General features: G+C 39.0%; 1 pseudogene across 1 annotated transcript; it reads right to left on the bottom strand.

Moving 5' to 3' along the window:
* Positions 1–2,568: 2,568 nt before the first annotated feature.
* Positions 2,569–4,622, bottom strand: LOC143605952 (eukaryotic translation initiation factor 5A-like; annotated as a pseudogene). The gene is made up of 5 exons (XR_013148650.1): positions 4,500–4,622; positions 3,289–3,411; positions 3,152–3,208; positions 2,994–3,073; positions 2,569–2,906 (listed from the first exon to the last, which is right to left on the bottom strand). The product of XR_013148650.1 is annotated as a eukaryotic translation initiation factor 5A-like (transcript).
* Between the last annotated feature and the right edge of the window lie 4,867 nt (positions 4,623–9,489).

Genomic DNA, 9,489 nt, shown 5'->3' with positions numbered 1-9,489 from the left:
AATTTTTAATCATACAGCTTCAGTTGAATATTCATGCATGCATGGTCGTATTTACAACATATTTTTAGCAGTGATTTTTTTATCATCTAACTATACTATTAAACATCTAATATTCTAATCTAACCATACTATTAAAACAACACAATTTGTCCACAATCCACATGGCATTTAACTATTTCCTATTATATTATGACACATGACCCGTTTTCCTATTATAACTCATAGCCCGTAAGACTTTATAAAATTTTGAAAAATACATTATTGTAATATGGGTTTCGAACCCAAGATCTTATGTTTCAAACCAAATGTGCTTACCAACTCTACTAAATGGTAATTGTGTTTGATTTCTTGACTTAACATAGATAAATGTGATTTCTCTTCAAGTATAAAACACAAAATTATATTTAATTGTTAACATTTTTATAATTCACAATATGACATTGCTTTCTCATATTTCTTTAATACAACCATTTAAGATTGTTTATCGTTTCTCTCTTTATTTTAAAATATAATATATTTTTATTTATTTTCTTTTACAACAAAATCTTAGTATTTGTAAAATTAGTTTTTAAATCTGTGACAACATGTTGTTATAAATATCATTTTATACACACAGTATTTAATTTACAATATCAGTATGAATGTTTTATTTAAAATAAATCAAATATCAAGATTTGGTTTCAACTTAAAATTATAGTCCATAAGATATCAAAAACTTAATAAAAAAAGTTATAAATAAAAATATTATATGAAACAATTAAATTTACGTATTACATATAATAATTTTTTATTTTATTATATTTTTCACCCATGTGGATCATGGGCTCTAACCTAGCTGTATACTATATTAATTTCCATTAACAAGTTGATTAAATTCGGATCTATCATGCAAGTAATTGCATCTATACTTCCATTCTTGTGTTGTCTTTTGAAGTGCAAATTATGACATATCAATACTTTACGGTACATCATATCAACCATGTTTTATAACTGTTTATACATTTCTGCTCGTTGTCGTTGTCAACAGACGCCTCTATTGTGTTTACTCAAACCATATTAGATTATTAATATGAAGTTGCATACATATCTTGAAAATTTTCGGAAGTTTATTAGGGTCTATTTCATGATGTTCAGCCTTATTCGTTAGATACAAGTTCCATTATAGATCAAGAGTCGTGCGAATGCCCCTCGTCCCAATATGTCTCAACATCTTTAATAAATGACTTTTTCGGTTCTTTTATATGAACGCTAGCTTGATTGTAGCAACAACAGTGAGTCGGTAGCTATGATTGTGGTGTCGGCGGTGACGAAATCAATGTATGCTTTAAATTAACAAGCTTTGTATAAGTAAACTGTTTTTACTGGTTATATGATTTCTGTAGAATTGGATTGACTCGGTGTATATTTTAAATTTACGTAAATGAACACAATATAATTTTCTTTTACCTAAATCAACTGGTTTGTTGAATAATGGATCATGGTTAACCCTTAGTTGGTTGATAACATAAATAGTTTTAGAAACCTTTATAAAAAAGTAAAGTTAAAAAATGTTGATATATATAGGTTATAGAATGTAATTACATTTATGATTTATACTCTCTCTGGTGCATGTGAATTTCTCTATCACATGTTTCAGACGGTCCACTGTACTGGATTATCATTAGTCAAAAAAAAAATATTAGGTGTAAAAAAAAAAACACCTTCCAGAGGATGGTGTTGGAAAAAATGGTGTAGAATTAATAAAATGTCGTTCTAAATAAATCTTAGGTAAAACGACCTTAAGGGGGTGTTTGGTATAGAGAATGGAATTGTAGAGAAATGGAATAGAGAAAATGGAATTGCAGAGAAAGGGAATTGGTCTGGAGAATGAGAATTGACTGTTCTGTTTGGTAGTACAGAGATTTCAGTAGAGAAATATAGCTGAGAATCATTTCTCTTGTTTGGTACATAGAAAATAAACAAATAATTATATCAACTTTATCATTAGCACAAGTATTTTTTTCATAACAAATATTTATTAAAAAATAAAAAACATATAAAAAGATGCATAAATTCCAACCAAAATATGCATTGATCAAACCAATTCACATACAAAACATAGTTTTTAAGCAAAAAACATCAACCATAGTTAAAACCAAATCACATACAAAACATACTTCAACCATACACAACTATCCCATTGAACCATCGGTATACAACTCGACCATCTCAATTTTCTTTTCTATTGTCAACGCAAGAAAAGAACGTCATAGATCCACATCTTTACCAATCAAATGAGCTGCTTTGAACCGTTTTTTCGTAGTGATACCTGGTAAAGCTTTCAACTCATCACTAACCTTTTCATAGATTTCACGAGCCTCCATACCTTCTTGGCGCCAGAAATACCAACTGTCTAGATTATTCGTTAACTACAAGACTGTCTATGTATCATTCCAATGTGCCATCCGACTTAAACTTATGGCAAAACAACCACATACATTGTATTACCTGGCTGCCAGTCGGTCTAAGGACAAGTTCCTAAGTCCATATTATTAAAATAAATACGATGGGTCAACAAACAGCAGAATATAGAGCACCAAGAAAACAAAATGATAAAAAGTAGAAGTGTACATATAACATCTCCCCAATAGCCAAAAGTCAAAAGACTTCAACACAATAACAAAAATCGGAAACAAAGCAAAGATTGTAAAAAAAAAAATAAACGGAAACCTAAACAAACATTCCTCAAATAACCACCACCATAATCCAAACATACGGTTCTAAATCAGCCCTTAATTGCATGAAACCGTCATATGAAACATAATAAAAATGTTTACTTGGGACTAATATCCTTGAGAGCACAGATATGCTCTTCTCCCATGGAGACATAACAGTCACAACAAGATCCTTCCCTTCATTGAAACATCCTTAATCTGCACATGTTTTGTTTTATTTAGTCGTGATTTTGAATATATAACAAATAATTGAAGTCGCATAAACCAAATGTTTTCAACTAACCTGTGTAAGCAGAGCGTCATAGGTTGGAAGCTTGAGGTCATCCTTGGTACCCACCACTTTCGGTCAACAAACTCACCTAAACAAGCACCAAATAAGATATCAACATATGCACAGTAACGCTCAACAAAACTTCAAAATAGTAAAATGGGCTTACAAATCCATCCTCAGAGATATCGATGAGCTGGTAATCAGTACGGTTAACATGTGGAACCTACAAACAACGAGAAAGTCACATAAGCGAAAAAGAAAGAAAATTCTATGAAAATAATAAATGAGGGGTATAAAACATACATCACAATTGTGGGAAGATGGAACAATATCTTCAAGTTTCTTGCCATTGAAGATATCAATTGCAACAAAGTGACACTTAGCGTGACCGTGCTTGCCAGTCTTCGAAGTCGAGACTTCAACAACCTTCAAAAAATATTTACACAAGTTTAGCACACGAAACATATATAAACAAGAAAACCATATGATAACTTTAAATTGTTTTCATCTCCGAATTCAGTATCTTTATAAGGTCAAAACCCTAAACCAAAATAAAGGTGGATCAAACCCTAAACCAAAATCATCCCAAACAGGTGTGCATAAAATTAAAATAACCTATCTGAAACCGGAACAAAAACCAACAGTTTGGTTTTAGTTTTCGTAAAAACCGAACCAGCCCAACTTTATAGATTCTTAATTTTACTTTTAAATACAAAAAATTATTTGATATTTAGCTCAAATATTTTAGCCCAAATGTAAAATAAATCATTTAGTTAATAATTAACAAAATGATTTAGGCCCAAATTCATTAATTTAAGCCAATTTTCTTTCTCATCCCAACAAGTTTCAAGCTCAAATAGCAAAACCAAAAAAATCAAAACCAAATGGTTTTCAAAAACTAAAAGTTTCGGTTTTTAGTTCAGTTTTAGCACTAAACGAATTCGTGCAGACCCTACCAAATAAGACCAAAATAATCAGCTCATCGAACGAACATGATTGTGAGCAATACATCTCATCACAAACATTATCAAATCCATAACTTCATCCAAAACTTTGTAACAGTGACTTTAAATCAGTAACATATAAGTTTATTTCCAAACAACTAACCTATCAAATCCATATATTACTCTGTTTGCTGCTCGTAAACTATTCACTCGCTCAACAAACAAACACGAACAAGACTTTGTTCAGTTCGATTCGGTTCACTACCAGCCCTAAGTCCATAATAATCATATCAACAAATGAACATAATTTACAACAATAGAGCTAATTAACTATTCTTCAATCAATCAAAACCCTATCAAATTAGATCAAAAACATAAAATTTATACTTCAAACAATCAAACTCCTATCAAACAAAATCAAAAACATAAAATCAATTATTCAAACAATCAAAAAACTAACAAATCCATAAACCTAGCATACGAATCAGAGATTATTATTATTACAAGTACTATTAACATCAATAATATCATATCTGAAATTACAATAATAATAATAATAATAATATAAACCTTGCAAGCACGATTCTTAATAACGATGTAACCGTTCTTCTTGATGGTACCGGCTTGCTGCGGGAAGGTCTTTGAAGCTCCGGCATCGGCATTTGACTCAAACTTATGCTCTTCGTCAGACATGATTCTACAAGGTTAGGTTTAAACTAGTAATGTCACACCCGGCCCTGAACGGCGGAAACAGCCGGGCGCGCGCGAGTGGGGATTGATACTTAAGCACGGGCCATTGCAAACATTCAAAGTAAGATTTTCATTGCGCGTGAAATGTTTAATACAAATACATTACATTGTTTAAAAATTACATAAAAACATCCAAGTATAAAAACTGTTGAAGATTTCCACGCCATATCCCCTTTGTGCGGCGGGAACAACCGCGCGCATCGAAGGGATAGAACTAAAATCTTCCAAAAAGCTAGTTTTAGATGTTCAGCGTGAGGTGCTCTAAGTGTGACTCCATGCGCTACCTAGTTATCTCCTGAAAGACACGTAAAACATTTGAATCAGTATAAACTGAGTGAGTTCACAAGTTTTAGTAACTTGATAAATCGTATTGCATCATAGTCTTAATAAAAATCATTCTGAAGCATAATTCTGATAGCATCATTAGAACACATGCTTAGTAAAACATAGTTTTGACAACATATTCTGATAAAATCGTTCCGCGGGTTACGCGCGAACATTTCTGGGAACTGTGCTCGTCTGTGTAAGTGGCGCTGCCACTACGAGCGAAATAAGTAATACCGTCCCGCGGGTTACGCGCGGACACTTCTGAAAAACCGTGCTCGTCTGTGTAAGTGGCGCTGCCACTACGAGCGAATAATACCGTCCCGTTAGACAACATTAAGTTATGGAAGCATAAAACCCAAATACTCGCGCATGGCGCATATAACATATGCCCACGCTGGTTCTTAACATGGCGCGCTCGCGCAGGGCGCACATAACACATACCCGCGCTGACTAACATAGCGCGCTCGCGCAGGGCGCACATAACATGCCCGCGCTGACTAACATAGCGCGCTCGCGCAGGGCGCACATAACATGCCCGCGCTGACTAACATAGCGCGCTCGCGCAGGGCGCACATAACATGCCCGCGCTGATTCTAACATAGCGCGCTTAAAATTCACAATCACCTAATTATTAGGTTGATTACTTAGTTTATAGGATTGGGAAATTACCGGGTGTCACATTTTCCCCCTGTTAAGAGAATTTCGTCCCGAAATTTAGGAGACGTCGCTGGCAGAAGCCATGTTCTGAAAGAGGTGTGGGTATGTCTTGCGTATTTGATCTTCTCTTTCCCAAGTGAATTCAGGCCCACGCCTTGAGTTCCATTGAACCTTTACTAACTTGATTCTGCTTCTGCGTAACTTTTGTTCTTTCCAATCGGTTACTGCTATAGGTTCTTCTACGAAGTGCAGTTGTTTGTCGATGTGAATCTCTTCCAACGGTAAAATCAACGTTTCGTTAGATAAACACTTTTTGAGGTTGGACACATGAAACGTATCATGAACTCCACTGAGTTCGGCGGGTAAACGGAGTTTATAAGCAACCGGACCGATCCTTTCCAGGATCTCAAATGGTCCAATATAGCGCGGATTCAACTTTCCTCGCTTGCCGAAACGGGGGACTCCTTTCCATGGAGAGACTTTCAAAAGTACTCTATCCCCTACTTGAAACTCCAATGGTTTCCTTCGCACATCTGCGTAGCTCTTCTGTCTGTCGCGCGCCGTCTTAAGGCGATCCCGTATCTGAAAAATCTTGTCCGTTGTTTTTTGGATCAATTCTGGACCAGTCATTTGCTTGTCACCCACTTCAGCCCAGCACAGTGGGGATCTACACTTGCGCCCATACAAAGCTTCAAACGGCGCAGCCTTGATGCTTGTGTGATAACTGTTGTTGTAAGAAAATTCAACCAATGGGAGATGAGTATCCCAGCTACCTCCGAAATCGATTGCGCACGCGCGCAGCATATCTTCCAATGTCTGGATTGTTCGCTCGCTTTGCCCATCCGTTTGGGAATGATAAGCCGTACTCATGTCAAGACGAGTACCTAAAGCCCCTTGTAACGATCTCCAAAACCTTGATGTGAACCGACTATCTCTATCAGAAATGATGGACACTGGGACTCCATGTTTTGAAACTACTTCTCGAATATACAATCGGGCTAACTTTTCCATCTTATCGGTTTCCTTGATCGGCAGGAAGTGTGCTGACTTAGTTAGCCGATCTACAATAACCCAGATCGTGTCGTAACCCCCAGGTGTCCTTGGCAGTTTGGTGATGAAGTCCATAGAGATTTGTTCCCACTTCCACATGGGAATTTCTGGCTGCTGAAGCAACCCTGATGGTTTCTGGTATTCAGCCTTTACCTTCGAACACGTCAGGCACTTACTGACATACATCGCGATGGCGCCCTTCAGATTGGGCCACCAATACAGCGCTTTAACATCTTGGTACATCTTGTCTGCGCCAGGATGTACGGAATACCGCGTCTTGTGTGCTTCGTTTAATACTTGCTCGCGCAATCCTCCCTTGAGAGGGACCCATATGCGGTTAGCGAAATATCGAGTGTCGTTCTCTTTAAGTTCCAAACTCTTAATCATACCCCCAAGGGATTCGTTTTTAACAAACTCTGGTTTCAAGGCTTCTTGCTGAGCGTCTCGGATGCGGGTAGAGAGATCTGCGCGAATGGTCAACCTTAGAGCCTTGACTCGTAGCGTTTTTATTCGTTCCTTCCTACTTAGCGCGTCTGCTACCACATTCGCCTTTCCAGGGTGGTACTTTATTTCACAATCATAATCATTCAACAACTCCACCCATCTTCGTTGCCTCATGTTTAAATCCTTTTGATCAAATATATGTTGAAGGCTCTTGTGATCCGTAAAGATTATACACTTTGTACCATAGAGGTAATGGCGCCAAATCTTTAGCGCGAAGACAACCGCTCCAAGTTCCAGATCATGCGTTGTGTAGTTCTTTTCGTTGGTCTTGAGTTGGCGCGAGGCATACGCTATGACTTTGTCTCGCTGCATAAGGACACATCCGAGTCCCTGATGTGAAGCGTCGCAGTAAACGACGATGTCATCCGTCCCCTCGGGCAGAGACAAAATTGGCGCACTACATAACTTCTGTTTCAACATTTGAAACGCTGCTTCCTGATTTTCGCCCCAAACAAACTTCTTGTCTTTCTGAGTTAGCGCGGTCAGAGGTAGAGCTATCTTGGAGAAGTTCTCAATGAAGCGTCGATAGTAGCCAGCTAGTCCTAGGAATTGCCTCACCTCAGTTGGGGTTTTTGGCGCTTCCCAGTTTTCGATGGCCTTGACTTTGGAAGGATCAACGTGTATTCCTTTCTCGTTTACAACGTGACCGAGAAAGTGAACTTCTCTAAGCCAAAACTCACACTTGGAAAACTTCGCATACAACTTTTCTTTCCTCAACAATTCTAAAATCAATCTCAGGTGTTGCTCATGCTCGGCCTTGGTCCGAGAGTAAATCAGAATATCATCTATAAATACAATCACAAACTTGTCCAAGTATGGTTTGCACACGCGGTTCATCAGATCCATGAATACAGCCGGCGCATTAGTTAGCCCGAAAGGCATCACTAAGAACTCATAATGGCCGTATCTAGTTCGGAAGGCTGTTTTCGGCACATCTCCCTCATGGACCCTAAGTTGGTGGTATCCTGACCGTAGATCTATCTTCGAATAATAACTGGATCCCTGTAACTGGTCAAATAAGTCGTCAATCCTCGGTAAGGGGTACCGATTCTTGACTGTCAGCTTATTCAGCTCCCTGTAGTCAATACACATTCTGAACGAACCATCCTTCTTCTTAACAAACAGTACTGGAGCTCCCCAAGGTGAAAAGCTTGGGCGTATGAAACCCTTATCCAATAGTTCCTGTAACTGATTGGATAGCTCTTGCATCTCAGATGGAGCTAGTCGATAAGGCGCTCGAGCTACTGGCGCAGCTCCTGGGACTAAATCAATACGAAACTCGACTTGTCGCGGCGGCGGTAATCCGGGCAAATCTTCAGGAAAAACTTCTGGAAATTCGCGCACTACTGGTAAGTCTTCAATTCTTCGCTCATCTCCTTCCTTCTCTACTACATGCGCCAGGAAGGCGTAGCACCCTTTCCTTAGGCACTTGCGCGCCTTTAGGCACGAAATCAGTTTCGTCGCAACTCCCCTTCTTTCCCCTTGAATTACCAAGGTTTCTCCGTTCAACAGTGGGATCCGAACCTGCTTCTCATGGCAAATAACTTCCGCGTGGTTCTCGACTAACCAATCCATACCTATTACAATGTCAAAACTTCCCAAGTCTATTGGCAACAAGTTAATATTGAACCCGTGACCTCCCATGACTATTACACATTGTTCAGTTCTTTCGTTCGCGCATAACTGCCTACCATTGGCTAGTTCTATAGTATAAGGTGTGTCTAGCCTATTGGTTGCTAGGCCTAGGGAGTCTTTAAACTCGGCGGATATAAAACTTAGGTCAGCGCCAGTATCAAATAAGACAGATGCAAAATGGCCGTTGAGCAAAAACGTACCGGTTACCACATTCGGCTCTTCTTTAGCTTCGCCTGCGCCGATCACAAAAGCTCTCCCGCGAGCTTGGTTTCCCCTTTGCGGGCAATCCCGACTGAAATGCCCTGGCTTCCCGCATGCGTAGCAGTTGTCACTGGCTCCAGCTTCCTTAGCACGGCAATTCACCGTCTTGTGCCCTGGCCTGTTACACTTGGCGCACATGACGCTCGCGCATTCACCCTCGTGGTGAAACTTGCATTTGCTGCACCATGGGTAAGGCCCGCTGTATCCTTTCCTTGATGGCTCCGCGGCTTGGATTGCGTAAACCCTTGCGCTCTCCTGCTTCTTGAACGGTGGCTGCTTGGAGTCGGACCCTCGGTGGTGAGAGTTCCATTTCCTCTTGGAGTCAGAGGTTCGCTGCTCGTTTCCGCGCGTAGTCAACATACCCGCACGGACCGTA

This window comes from Bidens hawaiensis, unplaced genomic scaffold (assembly GCF_021521415.1).
Source record: "Bidens hawaiensis isolate Kalapana, Puna unplaced genomic scaffold, B.hawaiensis_p1.1 tig00072144_1, whole genome shotgun sequence".
NCBI classification, from domain to species: domain Eukaryota; kingdom Viridiplantae; phylum Streptophyta; class Magnoliopsida; order Asterales; family Asteraceae; genus Bidens; species Bidens hawaiensis.
The sequence above is the reverse complement of the archived record's forward strand: the minus strand, read 5'-3'. Positions and strand labels throughout refer to the sequence as shown.